At 42.8% G+C, this 17,407-nt stretch overlaps 1 long non-coding RNA gene across 1 annotated transcript; it reads right to left on the bottom strand.

Annotated features, from left to right (window-relative positions):
- Window positions 1-3,160: 3,160 nt before the first annotated feature.
- On the bottom strand, window positions 3,161-16,348 carry LOC119431408 (uncharacterized). The gene is made up of 3 exons (XR_005188068.2): window positions 15,950-16,348; window positions 11,795-11,884; window positions 3,161-3,806 (listed from the first exon to the last, which is right to left on the bottom strand). It is a non-coding gene; the product is annotated as an uncharacterized LOC119431408 (long non-coding RNA).
- Window positions 16,349-17,407: the final 1,059 nt, after the last annotated feature.

Here is a 17,407-nt window from a genome sequence, read left to right as displayed (position 1 = left end):
CATCAGCAAACATGGCGGCGCCCATCGAAGCGACGACTCAAACCTAGCACCAAACTGGGCTCGATTCGTGTAACGCGTGAAGTTCGTAAGCTAGGCGTGATTGCGGTTATGGCTTTCTCTCATCTAACATGTGTAATGAAGATTTATTCATTAGACGCCGCTGATTCGGAATTCAATTGTCGGTTTCATGGCTCGTACGCCTAACGCAGATTGAATTGCCTGGGTGAAGGTACGTAAAGTTGGATACTCAAAACTAAGCGCAACAAGTTGCTTGCTGCTAATAGAATAAGTTCAAATTGTAGTTAAACGCGAAAACACGAAACTCTAAGTTGCTCTTCTTATAAAATGGTATACTTTATTTTAATGTTTATAACAGCTTTTCATTGCCGCCGTAGTGAAGCTGCAAGCGCAACACGCTATCCGCAAACTCAAAACGAACGCCTATTCTAAAACTCTTCACTCCTGCATGCCCCAACGCTCACACCTGCAAAGCCCTTTGGGGCCTCAAATTTTGGGGGCCCCTAATCTAAAACTTTATTAGTACATTCACATGGTTTGCTTTTTGACAGTAGCTGTTTTCACATCCCAACCACTGTTATCAATTTGTTGTTTACCTTTGGTCTTTGTGCGGCGTCGCAGCTTTTACCATTGCGATCGAGTTACGTTCGGGACATGATCGTCGCCGAATACGACTGTGCGCTTCTTATATTGGGGTGCTGTTTTGAGCAGTAATCATTTAAAGCTTCGCTTACAGCGATGCAGACAGTGAGTGGCTTTTGTTGTCTGTCACTTTATTTTAACGCATGTTCTTGCCCTCCTAGAGACCTAAGATGGGTGCCAGGTTGATGTACATGAACAGTACATAGAACATGTAGCAGCTAACCCGGGCCAAAATAACTGAAAAAAAACGAGAAAACAAGATTGGACGATTAGACATTCAGCACGATATATCATAGCGCGAAAGACTTGTTTTAGCACGTAAAAAAGACGCCGTGAGCACGTCACCGTCGCAGATCGCTGAGCAGCTGTACTTCTTCGCCGTAGGCAGAGATGACGTGATAGATCGGTGATGTTGAACATTATTTTGCGTTCACGTCAGCTAAAAAGCAGAGTTCGTAGTTAATATTACTGTACATAACTGAAACTAACAACTTAGTACTATCTGTCATAAAATAAAAACACGAATAACACTAATTTCGACCTCTGCAGCGATTCGCTGGAACGTAAGAGCTTTATGGGGCCAACCGAAAGTGTTCTGTGCAAGCATAATGTCGCTGTTGTTGATGTCAAAGGCCGACCGCCACGGCGGCACGGACATTTTGTTACGACGGGTTGTACAAAAAAAAAAGAATTGCCGTAGTCGAATGCGAAATTGTATACACAAATAAACCTGCAAATAAAAATGTCTATATTTGTCTACAAAACGTTTTGTACTTCTTTTATGTTTGGCTTAGAGCATTGCACGGGTTCGGGCTTACCCGAAAGCCCGGGCCCGGCCCGGCCCGTGGGCCGGGTCGGGCCATCTAGGGCAGTTTTTTCATGGGCTCGGGCCGGGCTCGGGCAAGGGCATGTGCTTTTTGACCCCGGGCCGGGCTCGGGCATTTCGACGCATTTTGCGCTATTTGAACCGAATGTAAAAGTCCAGAAAGACCGAAGTCACCTCAACCCAAAGGATGTCATTGTATTTCTTACCTAAATCAATGTAATTAATGCTTCCAGCGCGGTGTAAGCGCGTTCGCGACTTGCTGATTCTTCAAAAACGAATTGGTAAAACGATGACTGGTTAGATAAGATAATTCGTCACACGCCTGAAGTATGGCACTGCATCCATCCATGATTGCACGCATGTTCTCAACCAGCCGCCTAGCAACAGCGCATTACGCTGCACCATGGAGGAACGAGAAGCTTTCTTTCTCTATTGACTCCATCCATGCGCTGCGCTCACGACCGGTCGTGGCTACCCTTACGAAAATGTCAGATATGGACTGATATGAAAATGGCCATATATGGGCATATTAAAAATTGGGCAGATATGGCCATATATGGCATATAAGGGCCATATATGGCCATATCTGCCCAATTTTGAATATCCCCATATATGGCCCCCTTATATGCTATATATGGCCATATCTGCCCAATTTTTAATATGTCCATATATGGGACCCTTATATGCTATATATGGCCATATCTGCCAAATCTTTAATATGCCCATATATGGGAAATTTCTATATAAGCCCACTTCTAAAGTTTTAGTATGTCTATATATGGCGCTCTTATATACAGGGTGTTTCAGCGAACACTTTCAAAATTTATTTAAGGTGGCCTGTGGCAGATAACCCAATTCTAGTTAAGGAGCTGGCCTACTCGAAGAGGCGGACATTACTTGCACAAAAAATTGAAATGCATAATCGACTATAATCAACAAAATTTCGCTAATTCACTTTTTAACTAATTACCTGATGGTCCATATTGCAATTTACAAATTGTAGCCGGGGAGTTCGCAAGGCGGATCCACTTGGAACGAATTCTCGGGATGACACCAGTTTCGGGATATTAATTCGCGAACTTTGCGGAGAAATGCATTGGCGTTCCAGTTAATTTGGTGCTTCAATGCATAAAGCAACGATTTGTTAAGAAACTAACTGGAACGCCAATGCGTTTCTCCGCAAAGTTCGGGGAATTTATATCTCGAAACTGGTGTCATCCCGAGAATTTGTTCCAAGTGGATCCGCCTGGCGAACTCCAAGGCTACAATTTGTAAATTGCAATATGAGCCATCAGGTAATTAGTTAAAAACTTAATTAGTAAATTTCTGTTAAATATTCGATTATGCATTTCAGTTTCTTGTGGAAGTAATGTCCGCCTCTTCGAGTAGACCAGCTCATGAACTAGAATTGTGCTACCTGCCACAAGCAACCTTTAACAATTTTTGAGTGTTCACTGAAACGTCCTGTATATGGTCATATTTGGAAATTCAATCAAATAAAATCTGGGTTTTTACATGCCGAAACCACAATTTTATGATGAGGCACACGCTGGTGATCGAGGCATTCCGAATTATTTTAACTCCCTGTGGTTTTTAATGTGCACCCAATCCATATAGCACATTCATGCATCTAGTGCATGAATGTATCTAGCAAATGCATCTAGCGCATTTCAATTCCATCGAAATTCCGCCGCGCCCGGGATTCAATCCTGAGCTTTCAGTTCAGTAGAGCAATGTACGTACGCCTTAGCCACTACGGCGGGTCTGGAATTTTCTATGAATATCTCCAGTAAAAAATTCCAACCAGCTATCAGCTTACATGTCTGTTGGCTAACCCTAATTTCAGACCTTGATGGTCTACTAGCCAATCAGCATACAAGTTTACAGGTCTACAAGCCTACTACCTGTCTACTACCTATTCTACTGTTTGTCGGTATGCCATTGTACCGGAGACCACTGTTCAAATGTGTATTGTTTATTGAATTGATGAATTCTGACTGTGATTGCATTACAGTCTTGCAGTCTTAATTAGAATATATTCAGTGCCTTTGAACTCTAGAGTATGCCAGTCGGTACTTAAGATGGCTCACTGCATAAATATGCCCACCATTCCATCCAAAACTTCAGGTCATGGTATGTGTGTGACGTGGAAATCACATTTATAACATCTCAAAGCAATCTGAACAGGGATAAAACTTTATTGCAAAGTTCACTACTACAGCACATTACCCAATTGCTGCACTGATTTCACCAGTGCACTGCTTTCAGTCTGATTGCCATAAATTCCTTTGACACGGTGTCGTCCGCGTTGTGAAAACAGCTGCACAAACAAATGAACCATTATTGCCATACGACAGAAGACTAAGTACAATACTTGTGTTGATTAATACACTGAGAAATGAGGAATTGAGCATAAACATTAAAAGACTAACAAGTGGTGAAAGCAGTACAAGTAATATTTATGACTGTTTTGAAGCCGGCTTTGTGGCTGGTGAAGGGCCAATTGGAAGCAAATGCATATTTTCAAGTAATTGTAGGCCAGGCACACCAAGCTGTTTTCATTACAGAGATTCCTATTGAATAGCAGCAATAATCCCGACATAGGCCTTACTGCATACCTGCTTGGTTAATTAATAATAGAACACACCGTAAGTTTGCACATTATGAAAATTCACATATTTTTCCCCCTCCCACACAATGACCACACTTGCAACTCAACACAGCAACCGGTGGCCTGGTTTTGACTTCCACTGATGATAATGGCCAGCTGCGGATGCCAGTGGCAGTACCAGCACTGGAGCTATCTAGTGCTATATGCACAAAGCTAGTATTTTTCCCTTTTTTTGTAAGTCTAGACAGGTCATGCCGCGCATGCATGGAGTAATCAGACTGCTAGCGTGCCACATAAGGTCGCAAGCTAGCTACAGCACCCACTTCAAGCTCAAAGCATCTCAACATGCTTTGTAGAATGGCAGTCGTTAATTGAGAAGGTACTTCGGCGTCAGCAAAGTACACATCTGCCGTTAGAGATGGCCGCATGAAAAGCTGAATGCTACCAGCAAGGCAAGCAGGAATTTCCGCTGACCCAAGACTGATTTTTACTCGCAAGTAGAAGTAGCAGTGCTTTATAGCTCAGAAGCCTCTGGACAGCTGTGCTGTATAAATGTAAATGATACAGAAGGAGGCTCGCCGACTTACAAGGAAGCAGGGCATTCCAGCTACAAACTTCAATGCAAGCAGCGACTGGATGATGTGCTTCAAGTGGCGGCATGGGCTTCATGAGTGTGCTGTGTAAATTTAAATGATACAGAAGGACGCTCGCCGACTTCCAAGGAAGCAGGGCATTCCAACTACAAACTTCAACGCAAGCAGCAACTGGATGATGTGCTTCATGTGGCGGCATGGGCTTCATGAGAACATGTCAGCAGCTGCCTTCTACATACAAAGAATCACAGACTTCCAGTATTTGTGATCATTCCCTGACACCAGGAGGCAAGTTTAGAAGGCTGCCAGTGGAACTGTTGTGTCCATTGGTCCTAGAGGCACAGAACATGATTTCTGATGACACTGTCATCCAAAGCTTCAAGAGAACTGGCATCTGAAGCTCAACTGACACCACTGAGGACCACCTACTATGGGACGACACTACTGAAGTTTAAGAAACTGGAGGGCCAGCCAGAAGTGCAGATTTTTCAAGTTTAAATACTTATTTGAAATGTATGTTTTCAAGGTTCGAAAATAAGACTTGTCCATTCTTGTAAGTTACACCTTTGTTTGATTCTTTGGTAGCTGGCTTTTCGACACAATCTTAGTGTGCCGTAGATTAGGCTGAACTAGGTGGCTGTGGAAATTAACTTAAGATTTTACCCTGCATATAACATAGCCTTCCACTTTGTGTCATTTTCTTAAGTGTTTAAAATAGAAATAAACAAATGCATAAAAGATACCTAGTGCGTATGCTCATTCCACAAGAAGTATGCTGCAAATTATTAGCAGGACTGGTATACTGTAGTGATTCCTTTCCCTTCATTCTATATTCCATTCTTATCAGCCACTGCACATAGCCAGCCAATCATGATCATGTAGGCAGAATGCTACCCTTACAACGCACAAGACAATTCCAATAGAATAATTACACTATCCCAGCCCTAGATGCTTTCATAAAGTGTTTATGTAGCACATGGGCATCATACATGAGCTAAATATTCATGTATCTGTTCACAACATTTTATAAATGCTGTAACCACAAGGAAGTTTTCACATATTCTGAAAAGTTTTCACAGTTGAAGTCATGATAATGTTAAATTTCTTTAAATACATTGGTACCTCTGACCAAATATTAATGGCAAATCGACAATAGAATGGATTTCAATAATACTTTAGAGGGAATGTGGGTGGCCAGCTTCGAACTTGAGCGCCATGCGACATTAGCATAACTGCAGCATGAATGCATCCTGTGTTGTATCCAAGTTTTTGTGATTGAGCCTACTTCAGCAAGTTGTCTAGGGGGATGTATGAGCTGAAGCAAGAGGCCAGAACAGGGACTGCTTGCACGAAGCCATTTACTGATGGGCAAACTTACCAAGCAGTAGAAAGGTACTTCAGGCTTCTAATTTTGTTGCACTGTGTCCGGCAGCGCCTGAGGCAAACACATAGCCGAGCTTTCAAGCGACCTTTTACTATTGGCCTACTCATTCACATAGGGTCACAACACAATTACCTGCCTGTCTCCAGTGGGTGAAACTTTCCCAAGAGAATTTTTTGCCCTGCTACTTTGGTGAGTGCATGAGCTCACAGTTTGTCTTGTCAAAATGGCTCCCGCTACTTCACATGTAGAGTGCATTTGTTTGATTGCCCTTGTAGATTGCCCTCTTCGGCCGCAGGAAGTCGTACGTTCAATTTCTACCACCGCACGGCGCCCACTGATTCAAATGGACACAAGTGTACCCCAGCATGGCGTTCGGCTTTCTTCAGGGAGAGGAGCCTATGCTCTAAATACCAGTCAAAACCTTCATGAGCACAAAAAGAAGTAGGTCTGGGCCATTCCCAATAGTGGCAATTTCCCATGTGGTGCCCCAAATTTCCTTTCCAAGCGCTGAGGTCCCATAATGGCCAAGCACCAGGTGCAGTGCAAGGACCTTATAAATGTTGTTAATGTGTGTGGACTGCTTGAAAACTCTTGAGGACTGTGAATCAAGGAAGAAGAAACAGAAGGCGAGCCAGGCGCAGATTGCGTGCTTGGCAGTGTTCAGAAAAGAAACAATAGAGAAGGAAGAAGAGAGGTGGGTGCCAAATGGGCAGAGGGGGCTAGCAACTTAGAAGACGCAGGACCAGTGCGCTGTTTCGAGAGCTCCTGCCGCGGTAGCTGAGGCAGCCCTGGGGACAACGCACCAACCTGTCGGTGCAGACGCAGAGTGGCGCCTGGCGTGACGCCGTTTCGAGCAGGCCTGGCTGTAGCCTGCTCGTAGCCGCCTGTTGGAGCATCTTTAGGCTGTGTCAGGGGTGAGGCCTAACCGAGGCCTTTGCTTTGAAGCCGCCTCTTGCTCGAGGTGGCATGTGAGGTTGTGGCGGTGGAAGCAACCCGCCCGACAGCCGTTCGAGTCCTCGGGCCACGGTAATGCAGCCGTCGCCTGCCTCATCTGATGACTATTGCCGTCACCCTGCCTTGGCTGGCCTTCCACGAGGGTCATCGTGCCTTGGGTCGCCTCCAACGGAAATCATCACGACAGCTCAGACGATCTACCACTGATCGACGACACCATCAGGAATGTAGCCATGAGACGTACTTGCTCTTTTCTTGAACGGTGCGCGTAGGACTTAGTGTAGACGTGTTTGTTTTAGGGACCTTTGCTATGTATTCTGTGTTTAGTGCTTGTCTTGTTACAGTCTTACCATCTTAAATTTTGGTTCACATCGGTTCGCGCATCTCTGACGTTCATTACTGCTTGACTGCACACAGACATACGTGCCAAACAACTATCCATCACACCAGACCGGGAGCATGCTTGTACATATTTCACCGGTAGGTACCTAGCGGCTGCACTTGCCTCAAGGCAGCCGAGGCTGATGCTCTTCAACAAGGCCATCTGTCGTTGGACAATAAGTGCCCAGAGAGCACGCATGAAATCTCTTTCAAGATATGAACCCTCACAAGAAGCTGAGCACCAGGCCAAGGGACATCTCTACCCATCAGAAAGAAATGGAGGGTTTCTGGCGGCATGGGGATTTGAACTCAGTACCTCCCACATACGAGGCGGATGCTCTACTGCTATACCACTACTGCGGTAGATTCATCCAGTTGAAATGGTTAGTCATGAGGATCTGAGACCGCTTTAGCATCCAAGAGAACCAAAAATTGGGCAAGCTGTTATGTATTCATGGTTGAAATGTTGAAAGCGGCATGGGCAAACGCAGACAAAGGAGTGCTTGCACTCTCTTCATTTCTCTGCCCCTCAGTCTGCATTTGTTTTTTAACTGCTTTAAACATTCTAATCGCTTTAGCTGTACCCATGACAGTGTTATTTTCATTGTCGACCTATTACAGCACCTGGCATTGCGTATATAGCACAGCATGACTAACATGGGAGTCCCAATGTTGCTATAAGTGACTGCCATGTACTCAACAGAAAAATTTATGGAGGCGTAATGGAATAAGATGAGCGTCTACAGCTCCAACAGTATCCCATATTATTATTATTAAGCCCTTGTCTTCAAGTAGCCTACTGCATAATTATTAGGATAGGAACTTTTCCTTGTGTGTGTTGAGGGCTTTACTAAATGCATTAGGAGCAAGTTTGAATTTTTTTCAGGCTACAGCACCAAGTAGTTCACAAGAAAGTTTCTCACCATTAAGCAACAATGGGAAAGAAGCATTGTTGCTAATATTCAGTAACAGTGACGCACGCTGTTTGCGGCGGTATGCATGAGGAAACAGTTCCCTTTCTTTTTGCTTTTTAGTTTCGCAAGTTTGAATTTGACTGTAGCACGCTGATGCCTACAAGATGAAGAGAAGATACAATAAAGCTTGCTCAGAGTCAGTTACTTTAGCGAGCCCTGCTCAGATTCTGATCGAGATGTATGAAGCTATGTATGGACTAAATGTACTATCACATATTTCTACTACTAGCACTAAACTTAGTACTAAGTTAAACAGAAAGATACTAAAGAACTGTTCCCTGATACCCAACAACAAACAGCATGCTTGTGTGTGCGTCACTGATGCAGAATGTAACTAACACTTTAATTGTGTTGCCTCAAAAATGAACTTTTTTGAGAACTACCCAACGCTCCGTCCCCAAATAAGGTACGAAAAAAGCAACCTCCTCCCACAGTGGCTAGTAAGGCTGCAGCTAAGCCCTTAACGATTACAATGAAAAGCATGCAAGTTATCAATTGGCTAGATTGTCATGCAGAGCATAATACAGGATGCCATTGACCCCTGGACGAAAGCCGTATACCCTGCCGCGATGAGTGCTACAGGTGCTGCAAATGACATCGCAAGCAATTATAATGCTGACACTGCCATCCTAGACACGCTGTTCTGCGTAAGTAGCTGAAGGGCCTCCTGCAACAACTTGGCATTCAAGACAATGCCATCACTGTGGAAGACAAATTGGAGTCAGATCTATCACCAAACTTGTCAAACGGGTGATTATGGTCTCAAAACAAGCACTGGTGTTGCAGTTTTAAGGCAAACCAATGAATGCACACAAATTGAGAAGCAGCAGAAAGTTCGAAAAACTGAATTGGTAAACTTGATTCAGGGTATCAAGGTAGGAATATGCCACCAACACTCAAGGCAGTCAGATGGATTTGTTTTGTGCCCATGTGAACGAGCGAGCCTGATGCACAAGATCGCAAAAAATGCTCGACCAATTCTGTTGCCTCAGATGCTGCTGGACGCAGTGCAGTGGCAAATAAAGACCTGAAGTGCCTTCAGAAAACCAACTTACTTGGTTGGTTTTGCTTTCTCGTTTTTTGATCTGCTATGTACTCCTTCCGAATAATCATTATAGATGCAGCATCTGCTTTTTAAGTCTTGTTTTTCTTAGGTTATTATTTGTTGGGCCAGCGCACATGCTTCAACCTACCTTCACATATTTTTAGAGGCAAGCGTCATGCTGTGCGATAATCTGGATTGTCTCTTTATCACCTCTGGTATACTAGGCCGTACCAATCTGTCATGGCACATAGCTATGATGTGGTTGTATTAGGGGGTCCTGGTGACTCCAATATTTGGTTGCTTTATCATTAATGTGATGCCCCATGATGGTCTTGTTCAGTACTTATAAATATCATTTCTTCAGTAAACTGCAGTTGAAAGTAAGCGCTAAACCCGCGTTTACGCAAACCGATCTCTGCTCTACCATTTTCCAGTGATTATGCTCTCAGTAACGTGCTTAAATACATTCCCATTTTCTACAGAAATTGTTCATGTGTGTCACAATGGCTCATAGAGAGATTCAGGTATACCTTTGCAATCCTCCACCTTGAAATCCCTATTCATCGGCTTACGGTAAGAGTCTTAAAATCGATTTCGCTCCTTTACAGACACTTTCACCCATATTTTCACTGCACATGCTTTCGCTCTTTCCTTATATCCTCACAATTTTTAGTGGCCCCATGACCTGCGCAGCACTCTACAAGTGAAACAACTTATTCCATACATTTGCACTCAGTAATTTCACTTCTGTAAGTTCTCTACTAGGCACTAGCTAATTATTTTATTCCTTAAAAATTTTATTTCTTTCATAGCAATTACTCCTGCTGCTATTAGAAAATAGCAAAACATTATTTTTATAATGCCTTCAATGAATCAACCTTCAATGATTTAGCCTGCATATCATGTACAGCATGCAACTCTTCTGCAATGTTTCACCTTAATCCAAAATTTAACTATCTCGATCTAGATGCAGATGCTTGCTATGCATTGCCCTTCTTGTGATTACTTTTATATGTGCACCTATGATTCATCGCAGTGTTCTTAGAGTGTCACGGATGAACATCAGTTCTTCCTACTTATGGAGGTGGTGTTATGCAGGCACAATTCTATATGAAGGAAGAATAGAACCTGATCACCTTTCTTTCTCATACAATCACCCCCAATGAATATATAAACAAAAGAAAAACTAAATTTTCTTTTAGTTATATATAACCTAAGAGTAACTCACTACTCATTAGTTTGCTGAGCTATCTACAACTGAAACTGTTGCAGCATGTCAGAAATGCTACAGTGCATTGCACATTATGTTTATCATCAGTAAATGAGCATTTTCAGGCATTAAGCTCAGCATATCAAAGATATGATGTTGGCCTTTGGGAGGTTAAAATGTCCACAATTTTGGCCATCAATTCCATCCCGTATGATATAGGCCACATGACAACACAAAGGCATCTAAATAAGCTAACATGTTGACATCTTCAATGCCTATAAAATCATCAGCAACTTTCCATTTGTTGTTGCTTATATGAAGACCAAATTTACATGTCCCTTGCCTAAACTTATGGCAAGAATATTATGATCACAAGTATTATTTTGTATAATTATGACTTCAACTCACTCTAAAACATCATCTAATAAACGTAGCACTGACATATATACATACCTGGCCAAAATATACCCAGAGCCTAACTACAGTGTTGGCCAATTAAACGAGGAAATATAACTTATTTCACTTCTTAAAATATAGTCTGTGGTACTTTACCCAAATATGACTCGAAGGAAACTGCACAAATCTGAGTGGCGATGTGGGCTTGTTGGTTCATGTTGAAATGAGCGAGTTGTAGCGCGAACAGGGAACAAAGATATGAGAAGGCACAATGAAGTGCTATGTGTGTGTATTCTTTGTGCCTTCTCATCTATTTTTCCCTGTGCGTGCTACAATTCGCTCGTTGCACAAATCTGTTACCAAGCTTCTTATCGTCCTTTATTTCATCTTTAAGGGCCTCTGTCAGTGCATTACGTTAGGGGCGGCATATTCATGCAGTCTCTAGCATTCACTCAAACCATTACCAAATGTTCACACCCTAAATGTATAATTGCTTTTAATGATGAACAAGTCTGCAATTCTATTGTGTGCGAGCATCGACAATACATATCCTGACCTCTGCAGTGACTGATCTGCTACAAATTATCTTTGAGGTTCTTAAGCTGCGTGATTTTGTACTTTTATGTTTAATAATGCACTACGTGAGACCATGAGTATACTTTATATGGCTTCGTTTTCAAATTTAAGTAACTTCAGGGTGATGAATACACACACACTTATGGAAACATGAAAATGAGAACCAGAGGGTGTTTGAATTTACCATGTTTTTTTCCATTTCCTGTGGATAGCCAGGAGGTGCTCCAGCAATGACGCTCCCCTGTCTGCACCGCCCCATGGAGGCCAGCTGCCACTGAGAAAACACGGATTATTATTATTACCAGATATTAGCTAGCAGCATCACATATGCAAGCCGACTTGTGTAGAACAGTGCAAGACAGTTGAAGTGACATGTACATTAGGTGAATATTCATTTAATACACATGTAACTGCAGTCATCCGTGTTGCTGACTGCATGTCTCTGCAGAGTAATGCAAATAGGCGTGCAGCTTACATGATATATGAAGCTCAAGTGCACTGTGTAGGTTATCAAGTTAGGTGTGGTTGTCTAGACGTCTTTGTGATCAGTACACGTGATGCCATGTGCAATGAAATGTGATGGTAACGATACGAGTGATCCCAGTCATTCCATGAACTCAATACTATTGCTGCAGCTGCGTGATAGCAGAAAGCTGTATGCACTAGTTCAAAGAGCTACCTAAAACAGGGTGCATGCCATAATTGATTACATGAATCATTGGAAAAATGTCACTTGGTGGCTGCCACTAGACATGGGAATGGTTAAGTAGCACTGCAAAGTGCTACTCACTGCTGGTTCCTAATTCCTTACATAACATTCACTACGTCAAAGAACAATGTCACCAAGTCCTGACCTGTCTGCCATGCAAATAAAGGTTACGCATTGCTGAAGTTGTGCTTGCAGGATGTGAAAAAAAAAAGCTGTCCAAAAGAGAATTAGCACGTGGACAAGAATGTCAAAACGAAATCTAACGTCACTAAAGTTGTGGTATAGTGGCGACATTTCACACAATATTTCAATAGAACCATGAAAATTTGTTAAATTGAAAGCTTGCCTATATTGTTGTGTTGCACCCACGTATTAGTGCTATGACAAATGAAGGATCTAAGTTGACAGATGAAGCGACAAACTTAAAATGTCCACGTGCATACATGCTAAAAGGCAGTTTCCCTGTTTCATTACATTTTCCAAACTCTTGCAGAGCTGTTGTATACTCTACGAGTACAAAGCATGGCTCGATAATAGAATAAACCGCACAGTATGTGCTGCCACGCTAACAAATTGGTAAAAGAAAAACAAGGAAAGCTTCTGCTGTCTTGATCTTACCATTAAGTGGGCTCAAATACTACACGAACACATATATCGAGAAAAAAAATTGGTTTCAACAAATGCAAGCAACGTGTGGAGTCAGCCCTATTATAACAGTTACCAACTCATGTGAGCAGAAAAGCAGGTGAGAGCACACTGGCTCAGGCTGAGCCATTTGCCTTTCCTGTAAATAAATCCTCACACTCTGAAGCTCATATTGATACTCCCTTCAGTCACGGTGTACATATTTGTGTGCACCACTTATTTTTGCCATTTCTGTGCAGCTGTGTCAAGGAAATGACCACAAAAACTAATCTTAGGGTAAATTAAACATTATGGTTACCTCAAGTACCTTCATTTCACTTCTGAGGGAAATGTATCGCTACCGAAGATAGCTTTGGAGAAGGCACTACAGTGTTTGACGGAAGGTGTGATGTGGGACATTTCTGTAGCAATTGCAAAACAATTTTCTCCTTTCTAGTAAAGCTTGCAACCAATAATTAACTTGTGCAGGTAACTCACACTAGTGATTCAGTAATTTTTTATGAAGAGACCTATCATTACAGCGTGCACAACAATTAGATACTTAATCACTCTGTCATTATGGTGAATCATCATAATATGCAGTCATTCTACCATCTTGACTTGCTCTTAATGGAGTCTGCAGCACCTTGGCATATATTTATGTAAATTTCATACATTTATCCACAGTCAATCATACTTCGTCACTGAAGGGGTTAAGTGTAATAGGGCAATTTTTTCACGCCAGTGTGTGAATCGGGAATGCAGAACTTCAACGAGTTCCACTGAACACAGTGTAAAGAAGGTAAGAGCAAATCACAACATTAAAAAAACACAATGCCCCCCCCCCCCCCCCATGCCACAAAATTGCTGCAAAACCAGAAAAATGTTGGCTGGTATCAAAGTGGAGCCAATGCACACGAACATGCTTGATAATAATCTACTGGTAAGAGTTCGTGCAATTTCTTAGTCCCGATGATAGATTGATGATGATAAATAATAATTTAGCCTATAAACACATCCATGTAAGTCCCGAACAACTTGAGATATCCGTGAATCTAGCTTCCTAGATCTTGCGTTTTACTCATCTATACCAGAAGAATACGCCACATAAAAGAAAAACCTGCATGCATGCCGGCATCTCTATGATACGAGCACTTGTCAGTTAAATAATAAATCGCACAGCTATAATTTCAGTCAATACAGAAAACAAATCAAGGTAAACACGGTTTTTTCAATAAGTTGTCCCAGACTGACCAAGGTGTTCTGTACTAACGATAAGCATTGGTGCACACGCTTCTTGGACAGCCCTGGGCAGTCCGGGGTGGCCAATCGAAGAGCCTAGTATACATATTGAAAATCAGTCTGCACTTCAGTGAGCTATACATCCGGAGAGAAAAAGATCTCTATTTGTGTTCTCCCTATTGACTGCTCCAACTGTCTTGGCAGCTAAATCTTCGTACACCTTGCTGGTTTGGCACATCCCATTTGCTTAGCTCACTGAGGAAAGACACTGCATTAGAACGTTTTCCTTGTCGTTTGAACTTTGCCCTAGAACAGTTCATTGCTGCACATCTATGCAGCCGACATCACATGAAAACAATTTAACACTTTATCAGTGACAATCTCTCTCATTTTTGGAATGTTGAAGTAATCTTACAGTTGCATGCAAGCAACGGCGTAAAAGTTCCTTCACTGCTAAGAATGACTGTTGGCAAATTTTACGCATAACAGTTATATCCACTAGAGAAGAAAAAAAAAACTCATGATGCAAACAGCCACAGCTATGCTGTGTAAACATTTGTATAGCCTTTCATATGAGAGTACCGCACAGTTGAGGCCACCTAAAAATACTGACAAGGAAGCTGTGCTGGACAGCTCTCTAGCTAGCGGCATCAGCAACAGCAGCACCAATAGTAATAACGAAAGTTGATAATTAATAATTGCATTTAGTATTGTCACCAAGGTGATTTGGAGGTCCGCCAGCATGACAAAGCCCACTAATATAAACGAAGTTGGTTAAAATTCAGCTAGACGAATCGCCTAGCAGCCAGCCAGGTACACTCCGTCTCTGCAAAGACTATTACAAAGTGCCGCGCACACCACAGTGAAATAAATGCAAATGATATAGCTACATCTAGCTCCAAAACTACAACGCTGAATTCAAACACATAAAATAATACAAGATATTTCATAGCGTGTAGCATAGCATGACTCGAAACAAGGACGATCGATCGAATAACGCAGACCTTCAATCAAATTAATATTACAGTCAGCCTCTGTGCTAGTAGATCATTCGTACTTGTAATTGGGTTGACAGGGTCCGATGTACATACGTCACGAACTCCAAGGCAAACATAACAATAATAGGGACTGTAGACAAAACTGAAGGAGCGGATTCGCCCGCTTGTGTTTTAAGCCCAAACCGCATTCACGCGATTTTGTGCGCAACGGCGACGAGCGACAGCTTCGAGCGACGAAACGGGCCGTCGCGCGAACAGATCGCTTGGTCTTTTCGCTCAATCGCTCGGTTCTAGAAATCTAGAATACGTCGCTCGTCGCCCGGAAGTGCTATGAGTGACTAGCCAATAGCGCGAAGCCGGAACTGGATATACATCAGTCAAGTACTACCGATTGTCGCACGGAACGAGCAAACGACTACATTTTGATACGTGCAAGGATAATAATGTAGTGAATTATTTAGAAATATTTATGCTGCTCTTTACACTAAAGCCCGTTAAATTAATAAAGCAAGCGTCACGCCAGTTTCGGCGAGTATTTGCTGCCCTCATAAAGGCAACACCGGGGAGACGTCGCTCGTCTCGTCGCTTGCATGCTGTACGACTTGTAGGCGACGAACGAACGCGACAGCCATCTCCATCGCGTCGCTTGTTGTCGCGCGCAAGATTGTGTGAATGCGGTTTATACTTTACGCGGTATCGCAACACGCACTGCTTCAAAATTATGCAAATAGCACATAGCAAGAGGGGGGGGGGGGATTGTACGTACCTTTGTAAAAGTTGCGACTGCAAGTGACAATCGCCAGGCACGCATTCTCTTCAGAAAAGGTCTTCTCGGGCGCCGCCGTCTACGTACGTGGCAGCTCCATCAGCAGTGACGCGGTTTGTGCAGTTTCACGATGAGCACTGGCATATAATCATCACTGCACTGTGACAACGCGCAACCACGGTATTCAAAAGTTGAACCGTGCGCGCGACACATACAAACAAAGCGATCGCCGAGGGCCGCGCTGGTGAAGGCGCCCGCTGCTTCCCTTTACTTACAGTCGCGTTAAACTGCGTTGATGAGAACTCGTTCCGATTGCGTTCACGAATAACACACAAACCGCGGAGAACATTTCGTTAACACGGATACACGAACGAAAATTACACACGAAAACAGGCCTCGGTATCTGACAGCTGCCGTCCATGTGCTGCCCGCGCAGCAAGCTTACCAGTGTTGCCAAGCGATACATTGCATTGGCCATTCCACGTTTGGTTTTGGTTTGGATTTCACTGAATGTGTCAAAACTTTAGCTTGGTGGTAATTTTTGGTAGTATTTCATTTAATGGGGCTTGAATAAAGTATCTAGATTGACTGATGTAGCAAACTTTTTTGTTTGTGCTTGTGCAGTAGCTGATATAACGAATAGGAATTCGTGCAGCAGGTTTCCTAACTCAGGCTTTAATATTCCCAGGCTGCTTTACATAGGCCGGTATATATGATTGCAAAAGTATATGTTCATGTTCTCTCTCAAAAAGTAGACATATTCATCGGGTGTGGTTGTGAGCCAACGTGCAAAACGATGAGTTGAATGTGTGTGTTTCTGCGACAAAATTCACTTCAACTCGTTACTACCTGCTCGGTGCAAGCACATTCATTTCGATCGAGATGCTTTGCCTATAGCTGCAGTGCAAAGCATCGCATTTGTTACGTGCAGTATAGCTACATCTCGTAAATAAGGCCATGCTGTCCGGCAGGCGCGGTGCTAATAACCCATACTAGACGGCAGTAGCGCACCCAGGATCTCTGCCAGGGAGGGGGGGGGGGGTACATTTTTGTGTGTGTGTGGGGGGGGGGGGGAAGCAAACACTTTACATAATATGTAATTACCTTGCTTTAGCCAGAGGAATCCAACAGCAACTCAAATGCCTAATAACTATAATATAAAAAGTAATTATAATAATAAATAATAATTATAATAATTATAATTTTATATATAAGGATGATGAGAATGTTTCTTTCTTCAGCGTTTTACTCAAAGTAATTTAAGAGTGAATGAGTAAATAGAAGACAGTAGGTGATAGAGTGTTTTTGTTAATCCGGAAAATTCGACCTCAAGTCATCTCCTGAATGGTAATGACAGTGTGCACAGAGGGCTGAAGGTGCACGTTGGACTGGTGGGGCTGGACGCGTGAGTGGAGGGGGAGGGGGGTTACAACTACAATTTAGGTATACTTTTAAATC

The sequence above is a fragment of the Dermacentor silvarum genome, chromosome 10 (assembly GCF_013339745.2).
Source record: "Dermacentor silvarum isolate Dsil-2018 chromosome 10, BIME_Dsil_1.4, whole genome shotgun sequence".
Lineage (NCBI taxonomy): Eukaryota > Metazoa > Arthropoda > Arachnida > Ixodida > Ixodidae > Dermacentor > Dermacentor silvarum.
This window is presented reverse-complemented; position numbering and strand designations above follow the sequence as displayed.